The sequence below is a fragment of the Malaya genurostris genome, chromosome 3 (assembly GCF_030247185.1).
Source record: "Malaya genurostris strain Urasoe2022 chromosome 3, Malgen_1.1, whole genome shotgun sequence".
Lineage (NCBI taxonomy): Eukaryota > Metazoa > Arthropoda > Insecta > Diptera > Culicidae > Malaya > Malaya genurostris.
Genome location: NC_080572.1, coordinates 98,049,714 through 98,069,413, shown reverse-complemented (window position 1 = coordinate 98,069,413; position 19,700 = coordinate 98,049,714). Strand labels below are relative to the sequence as shown.

Sequence of the window (19,700 nt, the reverse complement as noted above, 5' to 3'; positions counted from 1 at the left end):
AAGTGTTTAAAACCTGACCACATTTCTACGTGTATTTTTCCTTGAGTTTTTGATTTGCACCCCTATATAGCAAATAAAGATGTGTTCCATATCAAAAGACAGTTGAAATTGCGTATTTAACCAAATGCAATTTGTCCTCGAATAACCTTGACAGACTGACTAAAAACATCGTCGACTGTAAACTGTGGTGAAAGTGGTTATCAAATGAGAAGCTCCGTAGTTCTATGCCCAAGTAAAAGTATACTTAAAGACAGGCGACTCCATTGTTTTTTCTTTCATTCTTCAACTTTCTATCGAAGTGACAAAATAGAAGAAAACACTAACATAAACATACATTGGTAAAGCTCATTATTCTTTGCAAAGAGTCATCGGACTTTAAGTTTATTGGAGTAAATGAAAAAAATCAATTTCCGATTATTATTTAGTTACATCGTAATCAAGCAGTGAAAGGAGAAATGAAGATAATGTCAATTTATCACTCAGCCGATCAACAAAATAAAAAGAAATTAATTATGAAAATACCAAATCGCGAGGAAGTCTAGAAAGTTATTCATATTTTTGTTCTGACGTGAAGTAGTTGTCAGTGTGGTTTCTTCCAACCAAGAACGGATTTGAATAATCAAAATGATTGGAATTGCGAAAGTAAACAGCCTAAAAATACATCCAAGAGGTTGAAATCGAACCAACCAACTATTTCCACCCATAAAATTGTTGATTTTAATTTTGCAATAATTACGGTTTCGGCTTTACCGGTCTGTTAAATAAGAACGGCTGTTATATACTGCCCGACGTTTCGACCACTGGTTATGGTCTTTTTCAGTCTGTAAGTTTATTGGTTATGAAAGATGTTTCGAACCGGAAAGTTCTGAGTTGCTAACATACGCTACGATTGCATTGGAGTATGAGAACCCACGTGAAAGATGTTACAAAAATATCAAAACTGTGTGTTAACTCACTATCTTATCGTTCCTCGTCTAAAAATCGTATGCCCACGAACAAATGTTTACATAAAATGTGATTTGAATCACATTTGCTTTCTTATCGTTCATCCAGTGAAGCTGTTTGAGATTTATTGAATATTTTTACCTCTTGAATATCTTGAATAACTAAGACTTTATGACAACGGTACTGGATCAGATTTTATTTATTCTTATTACAGAATGTAAACTATAAAAAATCTATCAGTGACTGAAGCCTTAGTAACCTTTCACTAAAAATGATGGTTGCTGTATTGATGAACCTTTTGAAAAACTATCTGTTCCCAAAATGAATTAATTTGTTGTCCTTCATTTCACCGTACTTCTAACATTGGTGGGATAACAGTAACCGCACAAGCTCATTCAAATAACTACCCGACTAGTCCATTGGTCGTAACGTAAATTACTCTTTGTGCCTGAATGCGTCATGAGTACACGACGGACGCTTCACTGCAGCCCAGATCGGAATAAATTCCATCACTATTGCGTACGCTGTTTGAACTCCGGTGACCGGCTGTCACTCCGAACGATGTCACCATCCGTCCATCCGTTCCCAGAAAGGTTGTTTTTATGAGAGATGCTGTTTCAGGTAGTCACAATTCAGAAGCTCCCTCAGAGTAGAAATATTTTCGATTTCATTTCGGAAAAGAAATCGATACATTCCCCTCTGACAGACAGTCTGGTTCGCAGGCGTTGATACTTTCTAAAATATTTATTCGTATGTTTATATTCCAACCAGTCGGTCCGATGGGATCGGGTGGCTGGAGGAAACTTGAAGCTTTTGCTCATTCTCCTCCGCTCATGTACACAGCTGAACAGAGACAAAAGTGAGTGATTGTGGTTTTCGATCGGTAGTTCAATGTTACCGTTCACTATGCGCCATGCTGTTATGCTTTGTGGACTGGGGGAAGTTTATGGTAGCTCCTCTGCTGTTCGTTTGTCGTACTGCATATTGTTGATAGTAAGTAGCGAAAGACATTGCCTCAACAGGGAGCGAGAAACCTGCAAACTGCGGTACAGGCAGCAAAGTTAATCTAAATGTAATCGGAAGCCATCTCTATCTCTCTCTTCTCGTGACTAATCGCACGTGCGGGATCATCATGACGGGAGTCAAAGATCGTTTGACTTATGATAGACAACCGTACATTGCCGTCAATATCTATCAGATCGTTGAGGTCATGAAAATAACAGCCAATCCCGATTACAGAAAAGCATACGTACGCCATATTGCCACATTGAATCGTAATTATATGAAAATTCGATGATACAGAAATATACTGACATTTTTATAGTCATTTGCGTAATACCATGCGCAATTTGAAAATGTCATTTTGTTGTCAACAGATGGCGCATAAAACTATTGCGGTATATTTCGAGCCTAAAGCGCAATTTTGTTGGTCGGACCCTCAACTTGAAAACGTCATATTTGGTTACTTGGTTTCGAGCTACAAACACACGTTCATATTAAAAAGCATTTGCAGCATGTGAAGCGTTCTACGTGCAGCTGGAACAAGCCTATGACGGCTGCCCACGCAGAGACGTAAAAATTGTCATCGGGGACATGAATGCCCAGGTAGGAAGGGAGGCAATGTACCGACCGGTAATCGGGCCGAACAGCCTGCATGCCGCATCGAATAACAACGGCCAACGGTGTGTCAACTTTGCGGCCTCCCGAGGAATGGTAGTCAGAAGCACCTTCTTTCTCCGCAAGGATATCCACAAAGCCACCTGGAGATCACCTGACCAACAGACCGAAAACCAAATCGACCACGTTTTGATCGACGGAAAATTTTTCTCGGACATCAACAATGTTCGCACCTACCGCAGTGCGAATATAGATTCGGACCACTACTTGGTTGCTGTATGCATGCGCTCAAAACTTTCGACGGTGGCTACCCAACGTCGAAACCGAACGTCGCGGTTTAACATCGCGCGGCTCCGGGATACTGGAGTAGCCCAAGATTACGCGCAGCAGTTGGCAGTGGCACTACCAACGGAAGAGCAGCTACTCTTGAAGATGGCTGGAGAGACATCCGTTCTGCCATAGGTAGCACTGCATCAGCAATGCTAGGTACAGCGGCTCCGAACGTGAGGAACGACTGGTTCGACGACGAATGTGAACAGTTAGTGGCCGAGAAGAATGCAGCTTGGGCGAGCAAGCTGCAACACCGGACGAGAGCAAACGAGGAGCGATACAGACAGGCGCGGAACAGACTAAACTCGGTATCCCGTAGAAAAAAGCGCCAACAGGAAGACCGAGATCGCGAAGCGATGGAACAGCTGTTCCGTGCTAATGACACAAGGAAGTTCTACGAGAAGGTGAACCGTTCGCGCAGAGGCCATGTGCCACAGGCCGATATGTGCAAGGACACCAACGGGGATCTTCTCACGAACGACTGTGAGGTGATCGAGAGGTGGCGGCAGTATTTCGACGAGCACCTCAATGGCGATGTGGCGGAATACGAAAGTAGCGGCGCGGTAACGAACTTGGGAACGCGTGCGGAGGACGATAGACTGCCGGTCCCAGACCTCCAAGAAGTGGAGGAGGTGGTAAGCCGGTTGAAAAATAATAAGGCCGCTGGCGTTGACCAACTACCAAGCGAGCTACTAAAACACGGTGGTAATGCACTAGTGAAAGCACTGCACTGGGTCGTTACCAAGATCTGGGAGGACGAGATTTTACCGGAGGAATGGATGGAAGGAATCGTGTGTCCCATCTACAAAAAGGGCGATAAGCTGGATTGCTGCAATTACCGCGCGATAACTCTGCTGAACGCCGCCTACAAGGTACTCTCCCAAATCTTATGCCATCGACTTTCACCGATTGCAAACGAATTCGTGGGACAATATCAGACAGGATTTATGGGCGAACGCGCTACCACGGACCAAGTGTTCGCCATCCGCCAGGTGTTGCAAAAGTGCCGCGAATACAATGTGCCCACACATCACTTATTCATCGATTTCAAATCAGCCTACGACACAATCGATCGAGAACAGCTATGGAAAATCATGCACGACTACGGATTCCCGGACAAACTGATACGATTGGTCAAGGCTACGATGGATCGAGTGATGTGCGTTGTTCGAGTATCGGGGATAAACTCGAGTCCCTTCGAAACTCGCAGAGGGCTACGGCAAGGTGATGGCCTTTCGTGTCTGCTATTCAACATTGCTTTGGAGGGTGTGATAAGAAGAGCGAGGATAGACACGAGTGGCACGATTTTCAGAAAGTCCGTCCAGCTACTTGGTTTCGCTGATGATATTGATATTATAGCACGCAACTTTGAGAAGATGGAAGATACGTACATCGGACTAAAAGCTGAGGCCAAGCGGATCGGATTAGACATCAATGTGTCAAAGACAAAGTACATGAAAGGCAGGGGCTCGAGAGAAGATAACGTCAGCCACCCATTACGAGTTCTGATTGGTGGTGATGAAATCGAAATGGTCGACGAGTTCGTGTACTTGGGCTCACTGGTGACTGCCGATAATGACACCAGCAGAGAAATTCAGAGACGCATATTGTCAGGAAATCGTGCTTACTTTGGACTGCGCAGGACGCTTCGATCGAGCAAAATTCGCCGTCGTACGAAGTTAACTATCTACAAAACGCTGATTAGACCGGTTATCCTCTACGGGCACGAGTTCTGGACAATGCTTGCGGAGGATCAACGTGCACTAGGTGTTTTTGAACGGAAGGTGTTGCGAACCATCTTCGGCGGAGTGCGGATGGAAGACGGTACGTGGAGAAGGCGAATGAACCATGAACTGCACCAGTTGCTGGGAGGACCAACCCTCGTCCAAACGGCCAAGGTCGGGCGGTTACAGTGGGCCGGGCATGTTGTTAAAATGTCGGAGAACAACCCGGTTAAAATGATCCTCGACAATGATCCGACCGGTATAAGAAGAAGAGGCGCACAGCGGGCAAGATGGATCGATCAAATTGAGGACGACCTGCGGACCCTTCGCAGCTACCGAGGCTGGCGGCGAACAGCAATGAACCGAGTTGAATGGAGACGCCTCCTGTATACAGCAGAGACCCGCGTGGTCTACGACTGAAAGAGTAAGAGTAAGAGTAAGCATGTGATGGTTTTGTTGTTCAATCAAAAGAAAATGGTATCGGAAAGACATTGATTTCTTGTTGAGACTTACGATGAGACTAACTGTCAAAATTTATGAATGTTGATTTCAACGCTTAAAAAAAGCAATTTTTATGTTATATTGACAAATAACACTAAAATCAAATGACCGATTTTGAAGATGACGAACTACAATCACTATTGGACGAAGATGATACACAAAGGATCACGGTTCACCGAAAGCCATTTCGCCGAAAGCTATTTCGCCAAAAGCCATTTCGCCAGAGGGATCATTTTGTCGAAGGGTCTTTTCGCCGAATAGGAAATTTCGCCGAATCTGTCATACTTTCCGAACTTTGTAACGCACAAAACGAATGAACCTAAACAAATGTGATTCCGGAGGGGCATCTGCTCCTCGCAGTATCCGATGCTTCTCGGCCGTCATAGCCTGATTTATCTAAACGAAATAGTTTTGATGTAGACCTATAGTCTGTTGAGGAAAGTCCTATTTCTTGCACAAATTGAATAATGCGGCATCGATCATATTTGTGTGTTTTCGTTCATCTGGACCTAATTGAGGCAAAATCATCTACTTGAATAAACGAGTTGGCGGTTACATGATTGAGTGCTAGAGACCACCACTGCCGATTAGTAATGAACGGTTCCTCGAAATGAATGAATGCTTGGTTTTAACTGCGGCAAAGCTTCGAATAAGCCGGGTGAAGGAATGGATTACAAGTTTGCTTGCATGAGGCCGCCGCTTCCAACCCTTTCTCTCCTTTGAAATAACCCTTTCGATGAAACAACTTCCGGCGAAATGGCATTCGGGGAAACGACTTTCGACGAAATGACCCGCTCCCATACACAAACACAACAAACTACGGCAGAGCAGTTGAATATCACTCGGCAAGCCATTTCCGATCGCTTGAGGTCCATGGGGAAATTTCCAAAGGTTGTAAAACGGGTTCCGCACTAACTGAAAGGAGCATTTCATATCGGATTGTAACTGGCGACCAAAAATTCGTTCGACCGTTCGACCGTTCGAAAAAGATAATGCATGTTGCGTTTGCTTCCTGTGCAAGTATATTTCGTTGCCAAGTGTAAGTTCGGCGGAATATTTCGAAAGAAGAAGCTATCGAAAATTTGGAAGAAGTTTTGGCTGGTGTTTTGCGGACGTGGCGAAATTAGCGCTTTCGGATCAATCAACAGTGCGTTTTGCACGAAAGTGTGCTCTAAAAATCGTTCCTTTCCAATCCTTAAGAAGCACAAAATATCAACTCTGTTTAGGCCGGATCTAGTATCTAGCAACGCTCGAAATGTGTTGGAGTAGTACTAAGCCAACAGGGTCCATCTTGTGTAAACAGATATGAACCCATCAAATTCATCGGAACTTCGTCCTATTGATAAACGGAACTTAGCAAACAGCCTAAAACTATTGTAGCAAAATTGGAGCTGAATAATATTTAAGTAAGAACAGCAAATATTCTGCGAAAATCGAAGGCTCAAAATCAAATGCGTGAGAAAAAGGGCCGACATTCATACATTTGCTACTGTTCGGTGAGCTTTTCGAGACTTTCTAAATTCTTTGCGGGTTAACATAGATACTTTCACTCTCCGATACGAAAAAAAATCGGGAAAGAAAAATTTATAGTGATTAATCTTTTCAAGAAAAATGGAATGCTGAAATTCGCATCGGAATATTCGATTCGGCATGCTATCTACTCCTGCGGAAAGCAAAGTGAAATCTTCGTTAACACAGGCACCATCGGTGGAAGCCTCCGAAAAGACTTTTGCCGGTTTTGGTGCAACATAAAGACTGTCCCAGAAAGTATGGACGCACTTTGATTTCGCTGTAAATAATTCACAAGTGTTAGATATTCAAATTTTATTCGATATACTGATAATATTAGACTGCACATATTTTTCTCTCCGCCCAATTTTCTCCGAGATGGCTTAACCGATTTCTATAAACTTCAGCTTGTTTTGAAGTTACTATTGGGATGCGAATCAATAACCAACAAAACGCGTTTTGTTCTATTCGCACTTATTTCAGAAAGTAACCAATGATCAAACGTATTATTGCTGAAATTTTTGGTTTTCAGAATGTTGCCGAACATGAAACGTAAAGCGTTAAGTCACCCGTTTCTGAACTAACCGAAACAATCTGAATGGATTTGTGTTAAAAATCAGCCCAAATTTGTGTCAGAAATTATCTTAACGAGAAAATATGTTTTAATGACACTGTTTAAATGACAAGAGAAAGGCATTATCACATCACTAGAGGGATTGAAAAGAGTTTTTTTTTTAGATAACTAGATTGAATCTCAGTCAGGATATTTCTTTGAGACAAGCAAAAAGGGTAAGACAATTGACCCGAATTGAGAAGTTCGTAGTACAAGATGTCGTTTCTTTCCGAAGAAATTGATGTTGATGTCGTTTTCTTTCCGAAGCGATTAGAATTTTCAGTAGGTGGCCAGGATCGGCCCATGCTTCAGAATAAATCCATTTACAATCTCCTAAAAAAATAATAATCTCCCACGATCCGGTGTAGAAATCTCAATGCAAAGTTTCGCTCAGCTTCTCCTGTTGTTTATCATTCAGCTCATGAGGAACCTGTTTTGCCGCCCGCTGAATCTTTCCCATGACGTGAGGATGATCAGAAATGATGGGACGATTTTTTTTGTCAGTTAACGTTTAACCTCTCCGGCATTTGTTTTTGACTTTAGGTATTGTCTTCGTTCAACAAAGTCAAAGTATTGGCATTACATTCCTTCCGTGGAATTTGGCATTTCTTTTGGCAACAGACTTCGCAGCCGATTCTTAGCGTACAAAATCATTACATGGCTAGTACTATGATCCGACTGACACTATGAATCCTTCCAGATCGGGGATCGTTCAACTTCGTTCAACAATCCTTGCAATTCGACATTTTCAAATATTTTGGGTTGACCTGTTTTTTGTCTTTCAAACTGAAATCCTCACTAATAAATCGTTTGAACCAACGCTCACAAAGTGCACATGATTAAAAATAAACAAAATAATAATGTGCATGAGGTACCAAATCCCCAAATCGGTTGGCGTCCGTCATTTGGTTTCATTTCTTTCAAAACGTCAGAAAATATATTGCACCTCGGTGTAAAAAAAACGCTATATAATTACGTCTGTCTAGCGGATTGTGTTGATCCACTAGGTGTCATTAGCAGTAAAATGCGGATGCTGTACTAATTTGACGAAAAGTCACCAACTCAGTGTATCACGGAGTTAGATTAAAGACAAATGCAGGAATTGATCTGGGATTCTGTACAAGTGGGTAATTAACATTATCTAGACCACTTATAGTTACAATAGTGTGCACTTCCAGGAGATTGACGCTATTCAGGTATCATGACGAAACCAATATTTCGAAAAGTGTCAAAGTTGAAGTAAACGATGTTGTTATAGCGCAAAGAAATTTTGTGAATTCAATCGTACTGAGACGAATGATATGTTATACTCAGTGTTGGATAATTAGCACATCAAAAATCTGATTTTTATCAAGAAGTAGATGAGATGAATTAATCCAATTACGCAACATCTGTTAAATTCACATCATACCAATTGCATTGCACAAGCTAGAAAGTTCAATGGTTATGCAAATTCAACAACAACAAAATCAACATCGACCACACATTTCATCTCCAAACAAAATCAATTTCACCGGTTCCTAACTAAGCCAACACCTGTTCGACTGTTTTTTTTTTATTCCGAAACGTAAGTCCATATCTTTCATCGATAAACGGGCAAAATATGGTTAAAACAATCTTATATACTGAAATCAATGGGCGCACGTCTGGCTACTGGCCGTAAAAACGTTAGTCTTAATTTGCAGGAACAGCAATAACAGCAGCGAATAGCATTTTTCTGTGCCGATACTTGCCTGACCGCAGTCGACTCATTGCTGGTCTAACTGCTAGCTGCGTGGCATAAAACCGTAAACAAAACCTGCCTGCAGCGAATGGAGGAAAAATCCGCGACTATTCAGACGAATATACCTACTTCTGTACAGACAGATCAGTGAGAGGGAATTTTAGTTTGGAAAGAGCAACGGCAGTAGACTATTCACAATCAAACAATTTGCTTCAGTGAAATTTTGTGTTTTTACTTTCCAATGAATCATTCTTTGCTCTCAGCGAACATCATAGTCTGGAAACTCCTGATGGTGATAGTTTTTTACGCCTATGCGGTTAGTGTATGAGAATGTGAATTTCTTCTGTTATGATTCTAGGCCTAAATATGTGAGAACAATTGTCGAGGAAATGTAAACGAAACGTGCATAAAATTAAAAAAAAAACCTTTTTTAATCCATCTAGTGGTGTAATCATGCCTTTCTCATATTGCTTATAAAGGGTGATTTTTTAAGAGCTTGAGAACTTTTTTAAACAATAAAACGCATAAAATTTGCAAAATCTCATCGGTTCTTTATTTTAAACGTTAGATTGGTACATGACATTTACTTTTTGAAGATAATTTCATTTAAATGTTGACCGCGGCTGCGTCTTAGGTGGTCCATTCGGAAAATCCGCTTTTTTATCGACAAATTTTGTTCAGCGATGAGGCTCATTTCTGGTTGAATGGCTACGTAAATAAGCAAAATTGCCGCATTTGGAGTGAAGAGCAACCAGAAGCCGTTCAAGAACTGCCCATGCATCCCGAAAAATGCACTGTTTGGTGTGGTTTGTACGCTGGTGGAATCATTGGACCGTATTTTTTCAATGATGCTGTTGGACGCAACGTTACAGTGAATGGCGATCGCTATCGTTCGATGTTAACAAACTTTTTGTTGCCAAAAATGGAAGAACTGAACTTGGTTGACATGTGGTTTCAACAAGATGGCGCTACATGCCACACAGCTCGCGATTCTATGGCCATTTTGAGGGAAAACTTCGGAGAACAATTCATCTCAAGAAATGGACCGGTAAGTTGGCCACCAAGATCATGCGATTTGACGCCTTTAGACTATTTTTTGTGGGGCTACGTCAAGTCTAAAGTCTACAGAAATAAGCCAGTAACTATTCCAGCTTTGGAAAACAACATTTCCGAAGAAATTCGGGCTATTCCGGCCGAAATGCTCGAAAAAGTTGCCCAAAATTGGACTTTCCGAATGGACCACCTAAGACGCAGCCGCGGTCAACATTTAAATGAAATTATCTTCAAAAAGTAAATGTCATGTACCAATCTAACGTTTAAAATAAAGAACCGATGAGATTTTGCAAATTTTATGCGTTTTATTGTTTAAAAAAGTTCTCAAGCTCTTAAAAAATCACCCTTTATTTTCAAAAACATCACTAGAAGATTCTGTCAAGATCTTTTACTGAAACTTGAATAAAATTAAAAAACTTTCTTTGGGTGTAAACTACTATAACTTTTTCAGTTTGTAAACAATGTCAAGTTAATATAGATTTAAATGTGGCAACCTTGCAATCTATACAAAATTGATCAAAGCACACTGTGTGCTAGGCCGTGGTGTTTTCTTCTTTCGGACCAGCACGTACCGATGCGTACCGGGTTTGCATGACAGTTTGAAAAATTTTCACTTATCGCCCTGTAATTCCGGAACCGGAAGTTGGATTGAGATGAAAATTAATAGCGATCTATGGGGCCATAAATTTAATTCGGTCTTGTTTGAATCTTACATTTTTTTCCTCTTCTGGGATTATACTAGAAAATATGAGTGAAGCAAAACTTCTCTTCTCGTGAAAAGCTTATGCTAAGCAGTATCTTAGATTTTCAATACAGGTAGATGACCAGCCTTTACATGGCAACCTTGTGTCCTGTCCAAAAGTCTCTTAAGAGGGTATAGCATGCTTTAAACGCATGCTCAACAAATATACGCCATTCGTGATACCGAGGAAAGAATTTGTCTATACTTTTTTTTACGATGGAAAGCATCTCACCATCCGTCGACATAATTCTTCGGATAAAATTATCGCTAGTGGAGGAAGACAGTTCTGTACGTGTTCTGTAGTGTTAAAAACGACGAATGTGACAATGAGAGATTCTCTTTGTTTACTTTCCCTTTCGATTATTACGGTACTCCTAGCAATCCTTCTCTCCAATTACTTACCGATAATAATAACTAAAGCTATCATCTTTTAATCTGCACTGCAGAAATTACCGAAAAAAGCTGGAATATTCCGCAATAATCGTAAGAGAAAGTAAACAAAGAGAATCTCTCATTGTTACATTCGTCGTTTTGAACATTTTATACAGAGTTCATGTACACGCGCTTCTATATTGGAGCATTGGAATACACACAACAAAATCTAGCCAAAGGGAAAGTTAGCATAACATAACTTCTATTTATTGTTCAATTAAAAAAAAATCATTTTTACAAAAAGTTAATTTACTATTATTTTACATCAGAGTAAGAACTACTATTCAGACTTGTTATATCCGTATTCTCTAACTCTAACGTTTGCCTTCAACCATTAAACTTAGCTCACTGTCCTCAATCACCTGCCTGGAAGACTTTTCCTATTACTTAGCAAAATCATTATTTGCCAGTCCAACCGTATTTTCAATGTTTCGTTTTACAAAGACCCATCTATTGGACAAAGTTCAGAAGTGTGCGGAGAGTTGCAGTCCTTCGGTACAATGTTGATTCCTGCGTATCACTCCTTAACCGCTTTACCCTTATGGCCCGAGGCCAAAACAACAGTGAATTTGTGTGCTTTTGGATGAATGGTAGTAGCCATTCTTGCAGACACTCGTTGACATAAACTTGTGGGTCAATCGTACCTCTAGCTAGAAAATCTTGCTTTTCGAACCACAATTACAAATAGATTACCAAAATTTTCTAATAAAAAAGATTGGAGAACTTTATTTTTTGTTCTGGACATGACCTTGCCACGTTGTAGTCCGGTATAAAACTCAAGTCCAGGAAGCTGATTGAAGTCTTCTTTTCTATTTGATTAATCATGTATAATCATGTAGTCAAACTTTGTCAGCAATTTGTCGTACGGTAAAAAATAACATATCGCCAAAAAGTTTCCGAAAGTGTCCAATGTTTTCAAAATACTTAAGTGAATTACAGTCGAAGTTTTTTAGGGTGAAGAATGTAAACTTGTTAGATAGCAACGTATTTTGATAAATAATGAATCGCTAGGAGCAGCTAGTGCCAGTCAGCATTCACAACGGCGTAAATGTAGTAGAATGTCTTGGAGCGTTGATAGATTCAAAATCAGAGCTTCATAAATCACGTGAACCACGTTTGTGAGAAGGCACTAAAGGAGATAACGGAAAATCAACACAGGTAAAGGGATGACTACCCAAGATGGAGACGGACTATTAGATTGATGACCATTCAAGTACCAAGTGCATACCGCCTTAAATTATCATATGTGTACACCATTTCTGGGATGATCCTGATAGTCCTTCTGGATAAAGCTAAAAAGTCCACTAGAAAGTGCGTGTTTAAACTGTTTCCTGGTGACAGCAGCAGTAGGATATTACGGAAATCAGCTACTGCAGGCTCAAGACAGGCCGTTCATTTCATGGGAGACGAATTTTTACTCCGTTGGCTTTGTATCACGCTATCGTACCAATCATGTAATGCAATGATGCCAAATTCAGTCAAAACAGAACTGATTTTCATGTTTTCGGATCATATACAGTAGGTGCCACTGCAAGAATTCCTGATCATAAACATCCACTGTCAATGTATCTGTTGTCACAAAGTATTCGAAATCATTCTACACTTACAATTTGCTTGGAAGATCTACCTTTTTACCGGAATTTTAATCATCAATGATTACGTATGCTGGTTTTCCACACAGTAGTTTATTTTATAACTAATGGTGCCTTGTTGTGCAGATATGGCATGATTTCAATTTCGTTTTTTGCCACATCTCTTAAGGAAGGCTCCTTTTTACGGATGAAATCTTGGTTTTGGTTAACAAGGCCTGATTAACGTCCAGATTTTTTGTCGTGAATACGACTTACTTTACTATGGAGCACTTTTTCAAATTTTACCCCGTACAAGAATGAATAGACCTTAATTGCGAATATCTTTTGTTGTATTCAAGGCAGCAACATAATTTATTCTCCAAACCATCGAAACCATCAGTGCCGAAAGAAGGCACGCAAAATTTCAACCGCATGAATTGAACGAATCATCGCACAAAGCGTATCGTGCAAAACCGACACATAGAAGTAATATTTCCGGTGATTGAGTACTGTGGGCTTACGACACGTTTTGTTCGCTAGTAAAATAGACACTAACTATGGATGGTTATAAACCATGAATAGTTTCAATTGACTAATATGAGGGAGACATATTTGTGCATGTTGTTTAAGACGATCAATTTAGTCATTCGATTCATAACCAAAATGCTCTTATAATTGATTTTCTCACCTATAGCGAAATTATTTATTCTTTGTTACAGATCAAAATCTTTGGCATGAACTGTGTACTGCTAATTCGGTTCATACACGAGAGATGCGAATATGAGTTGTGATACTTGTTGTGGTCCTATACATCAATGTAACTCCTTAAAAACTCCTTAATACACAGATACATGGTAGTTCTAAAGACAATACATGTAGTAAGAATTCGGCTATTCATAACAATACACTAACCGAACGAACCAACTAGCAACTGCCATCAATGTACTTGAAGAAGCATCTACAGTAACTAACAACGATCCAAAGTCTGCGAACAATAATGAAAGCGATAAGAAAACGGAAACCACTCACAACAAACCTTTGACAACAACACCGACGATGAAGCAATAGATGATAGGACGAGCCATGAACAAGCATTTGCTGGAAATGAGAGCTGCTCTCCCCCAAGAAAAAGAGGTACTGCGAGCTGATTAGCTACCAAAACATTACTCAATCGGCCACGTAAGGCTTGTTTATAAAGCTTGCTTCAGATAGAATTGGAACAAAGACAATTGCCTGTATTTCAGTTATTTATTATTGAATTCAAGATCGTTTTTTATACAAATGTAGCGTTTTCTTCATACTTTCAAGAAGAAATACGGATAAAATTATTCGTCACGGTTTCGAAGGAATTCTCGAATTTTTCCGGTAACACGGCACGTTAGCCGGCGCACACCTTCTTCGTCCAACGTTTTAGCTATCTTATTCCACCAGGTCGTCATCTGATTGATGTCTTTGACAACCTTTCCCTTTGCCTTGAGTCTCCTCTTCATGAATGCCCAGTATTTCTCAATAGTGCGGAACTGGGGGCAGTTGGGTGGGTAAAGGTTTTTCGGAACAAACTGGACCCCTTTCTCTGCATACCATTCTTGAACGACTTTGCTGTAATGACAGCTTGCCAAATCTGGCCAAAACATTACGGGATGGTCGTGGGATCGAATGAACGGCAAAATTCATTTTTGGAGACACTCTTTTTGGTATAGTTCCGATGTCATTGTTTTATTTGTAACGAAAACTTTAGTTTTTTTGCCACAGCTGCAAATGCCCTGCCAAATCATAAATTTTCTTGCAAATTTGTCGGCAAAAACAAATTTAAATTTGGTTGGAACATCCCCCAAGCCGTTGTCAGGTAAAATTTTTGACCTGGGGTTTGCCCGAAGTCAGCCTTGACATAGGTTTCATTGTCCATCAGAAGACATCCGTCGAACTTGGTCAGCACCTGGTCATATAGTTTCCGAGCACCAATTTTGACCATACTATTCTGTTTTATGGCTCGATTTGGCTGTTTTTTTGCTCGATACGACTTGATTCCTTCCCGGAGTCGAGTTCTCCTCACGGCACTATGGGCAGCACCGAATTTTCTGGCCAAATCTTACCACGCAGTTTCCGGTCGACAGTTCCAATCCGACGATTGGCTTGAGGCTTCCGAATCGTCGTCAATGTTTTCTTATACCATTTGATAACGCGCCATACGGTATTTCTGGGCAATTTCAGCTGTTTAGCTAGCCTAGATGCAGACCACAATGGATTTTCCAAATAACTGTGCACAATTTTTTCCCTTCTTTCGGCTTCCATGTTGATTGTTTACAAAGTACAGTCGATTTGCGAAATGTCAAAAATCATACGTGAAGCTGACAAAATTCCCGACACGTGGGCGCCAAGAACTTCCAAATCCGTCCACCAGGAGCGCAACAATATGAGCAAAAGTTTGCTCTAATTCTAAATGAAGCAAGCTTTAAGTGGGCCTGAATAAAAAAAAATTGATTGAGTATAAAAAAAACTGTGTTCATCTCACCTCAGGGAGGCGGAAATGATAAACGGCATGCCTAAGAACGCATACTAGAGTCCTGAATCGAGGCGAACCCTTTTTTTCCCCAAAAATCCGTGTCTTCCGCTCAGGTATTGCGAATAACTGAACTGAATTATGGCGCCTTCGCGTCAAACCAACTAAAATGTTGAAATCGTGAATTAGAAAATCTTCTTATTCTGGCATTAATTCAAAATATCGAGATAAAATCTAATCTCCTACCTATCATTAACATTTCAGATATATGAAAATAGTGAAAATAGATCTTTCAAGTAGAATAATAACTCGCCTATCTGGTCAACTAGTTTGTGAACTCAGGCTAGGATACATTTCTTTCCAGGTTTGTTTTATCAAAAACTTACAGTTCTGGAAAGTTGCCACACTGATCAAATTGACTGGAATGCAGTAGGAAGACTAATTAACAACAATAACAAAAAACGGCTATGCTCCCGTTAATTCGTTTTCTCTACTCACAATGGTTAACCATATAAGTAACAGCAACTATTATCGGTTTGCCCACCGTTACGAGTAACTATTTGTAAAACAGCAGTTATCGCTTCTGTTCCGATCAGCGAAAAGCATTGCGAATTTTATTCCGACTTTTCTCAACACTGTTGAATTACATAATTTAAGAAAGTATAGCGCAAAGACTCTTTTTGCAATAGGAAAATGTACACATACTTATTTTCAAGCCTGTCTAGCGCTTAGATTTTTTTTTCTATTTACAAAAGCTAGGAATAATTTGATCACCCATTGAACTGGTTTCCTTTTCTCTTTTCAATCTTTTTATCCATGGATCAGATTGAATTGATAAAAATTCCAACGAGCTCGGTCCATTATCCAGAAAAAAAGAATACCAAACCAAAACAGTACGCCAAATTCCATCTGTTTTGCCGTTTGTTTTCATTCCCTGCTTTTTGGAGCAACATTTAAAACCACATCTCGAACCGTAAAACTTACTCTATATTTTGCCAATTTCGGCCTCACATATCCTCACACTGCACTCGTCCGTTCCTCTTATTCTCTTTCGAAGTAGCACACTCGAAAGCATCCAATTCGCACTTATTCTTCAAATTGCACGTTCTCTCTTTCCTTGAATTCTTCATTCAACAACAACACCTCTAATCACTTCAGTTATTCCTTAATTATCGGCTCGTTTCTCTTCTATTCTGCCTTTACACCTGGTTCTCTCAGCTACAAAGCTTTAGCCCGATGGTATGTATCCCGGAATTTTCACGTGTTTACAAACTTTTCATTTTACTTCAACACGATCTGCTCCCTCAGTGATAGTTGTGCATATTTTCAAGCAAATCCCTATACAACAATTCACAGAACTTTATTGACACAACACCGGATAGAGTTGCACTTGATCCACTTCCCTTCACTTAATAATGCACGGTTTGCACAATTCGATTCCTGGTTTTCACCTTCAAACTGTTAGTGAAAAAGGATCACTTCTCAACCATCGCATTTACGACAGGCATAACCTTTCTCTCCATTTACACACGCACATAAATGGTGCTGTTTCGTACACCGAACATATCCTTTTATTTTTTCTCTCCTTTTCTTACGATGGCAGCGCACTTTGCAGACGTCCAAACCGCTCACCTGAAGGTTCGAAATTGAACTAAAGGTGATCGGCAGGCAGTAAACTCACCCGGCCAGTGCCGGTGTCGATTCGAGCAGTTTTTCATCCGATTTCTTGATTTCTCCTTCCCTTGCGTACACTCGATCACGTTTTGCACCCGCGTTAGTCACTACGCTTCCCCCGCAACCCACACCGCCAACACGCTTTGGAATTGTTGAGCTGATCGAATCGAAGCAGAGCTTGAAAAGTTCCATTCACTTACAGGTGTTGTCTTGTCTCTGGGGCGCTGGTGCCGTGATGCTTAAGTCAACCCGCATACCTGAGCTCGATACCAGTGCTCTCCTGCGGTTGGTATGCTGTTGTTGGCAGTTTGGGTGAGTATATGAACCGAAATCTACGGTCGTGCCCAGTTGTGTGAGTGTGACTGTTAGAGATAGCTTCGGACGAGCTTTGGAAGCTGAGTAAAGACTTAGGGTAGAGAATAAATCATTTGCATTTATAGATAACTAATTAATAAAACAAATTATGTTTTTTTTTAATTTTATTCATCACTCGGAAACTGCCTTTATATGGTTCCAGTTGTCTTTTTCTTTACTCTTATACTGTAGTTTATGTAATAACATAAAAACTCAACTAGTGAAAATTGTGTACCAATACCAATACCATTCGACTCAGTTCGTCGAGTTGAGCAGTGTCTGAGTGTGTACGTGTCAAATGATCTAGATTACTTTTCTCAAAGATAGATGGATATATTTTCATGTACTTAGATCCAACCGGAAAAGGTTTCATGGTCGCTTGAATACTTCCTAAATTTTATTCGTATCCGAGTTCCGGTTACAGGGTAAAGAATTTTAAAAGTTTTGTAACGTTGTAAACGGTATACGGGCTCAAATTTCAATTAGAATTTTGCATGAAACTAGTTCAATGTGTAATGTTTATATTGTATAAGTGACCGTAGTAGTTTTGCAATCGTTTCGAAGATGGAGTCGGAAAAACAGCAGTTGCGTAAAATAATTTCTGGATCTCTCTCATTGTGTCATCGGCAGAAAGCTGGGAGTTTCACAATCTACGATATCTCGCATTTTAAATCGGTATAAAGAACGTTTAAGGTGAAGATAAGACGAAGTCAGAGCTTTTAAATGTAAATGTATTGATTTTTCCATACAATAAGTATAGAACAATACATTTGTAAGCACGAAATGTGAACATTCAATGTAATTGATCGATTTACTTACCAACTTTTAATCAGTTTACCTTATATTATTAGAGCGCACGTCAGGGATCCCATCTAGGACCTTCTTTTCATACTGCATGTGAACGACATTTCCTTCATACTCAAATATCTAAAAGTGCTTATGTATGCTGATGACATGAAACTCTTCATGGAAATTAGAAACATCAACGACGCCGCAATATTTCAGAACAAAACCAATCTATTCCACGTTTGAGCTTGAGCTTGAGCTTGACCGACCACCCCTGGTTGCTACTCCGTTACTGATCGGGATTAGCCGAAATTGTACAGAGAAACCTGGGACTGGTAAAGCATCCTTCAATGTACATCTTCAGAGAACCCCAGAATTCATTGATCAGTACCGGTGCCGGCCAGGCCCGAACGTAGATTGTGTCTAAGGAATTGGAAGTGATGTTAGTCCAACACGGGAGTAGGATATTTGTAAGTATAAATGTCAGTAATATATGCGCGCGCAACCTAATATGTTTCGGGTTTTTAGTAGTACTCGTGCGCGACTTAGTATGCTTCGGGCTCAAGATGCTCGGATGCACCACAAAACTCATGGACTTTCCGAGCGAACGTTTCAACAACATCTGATATTGAAATCCCGGAAAGTCTTGATTCACAGTTCTTATTCGTGGAAACTGAGGGAAAATATTAAATGCTATCGTGGAACGAATTAAAACTTCCTTAATTTTGTTCTAAATCATTTGAAAGCTCTATTTAACAGATAATATGTACATGAATCAATTATTCTATAAATTTTATAAAAGTATTTGAAATCATTAAAAAGCTCAATGTAATAAAAATGTAAATCAATAACATTCAATAGAAAAAATGAAACTCTATCTATAGTCATACATTTAGGAAACCAAAATGTAGAAAAATGTAAAATTGTCCGAGATTTAGACGTAGTCTTAGACTCCAAGCTCACTTTTGTGGAAAGCCTAGTATGGAATCCCTATGATATTATTATCGAAGAACGCATGAAATCGATCCAGAAACAATTTCATTTTTTTACACTTCGTGAACTAAACTGGACAGCATTTCCTCTGCCATCGTATGAAGCACGTTGCACACTTATCAATCTACAAACACTTAAAGAACGTCGTAATCTTTCAATGCTTTATTATTAACGACATTATTTCTCAACGCGTACTATCATCTTCACTACTATCGCAACAAATTTTGTAAAGAATAGTCAATCGAATCATGCGTCACTATAATCAATTTAGAAATCATCTTGACCTAACTATGTCAAAAAATCAAATTAAAATCCTTTATCTTGGAGATAATGCATAGAAAAAGTAAACATTGTAAACTATTTAACCAACGACATGTTCTTCAATTTCGTCCTTGAACTTATTATCTTGCAAAAAAATGATGCTAGCATAAATCATTTGAGTGTCTTGTTGCTGTTTTTTTAGACGGGCGTGACCTTTTTAATTAAAATTGCAATACTCGAATCGATTGTTTACTTTTTGTTTCCTTGACAACGATATGTAATGAAACAGAGCTGCGAATATCTTGGAGTAGAAACTTTGTTTGAGATGAAAAATTCCATTTGAATTCTTTCAAATAAATGATTACACAATTA

General features: G+C 39.8%; 1 protein-coding gene across 1 annotated transcript in view; it reads right to left on the bottom strand.

The window, feature by feature from the left end:
* Nucleotides 1-17,081, bottom strand: part of LOC131434564 (uncharacterized protein DDB_G0284459-like) — a 186,742-nt gene extending 169,661 nt beyond the window's left edge. The window contains exon 1 of the mRNA XM_058601391.1: nucleotides 16,245-17,081. The gene's annotated coding sequence lies outside the window, so the exon portion shown is untranslated. The remainder of the gene's footprint in view (nucleotides 1-16,244) is intronic.
* Between the last annotated feature and the right edge of the window lie 2,619 nt (nucleotides 17,082-19,700).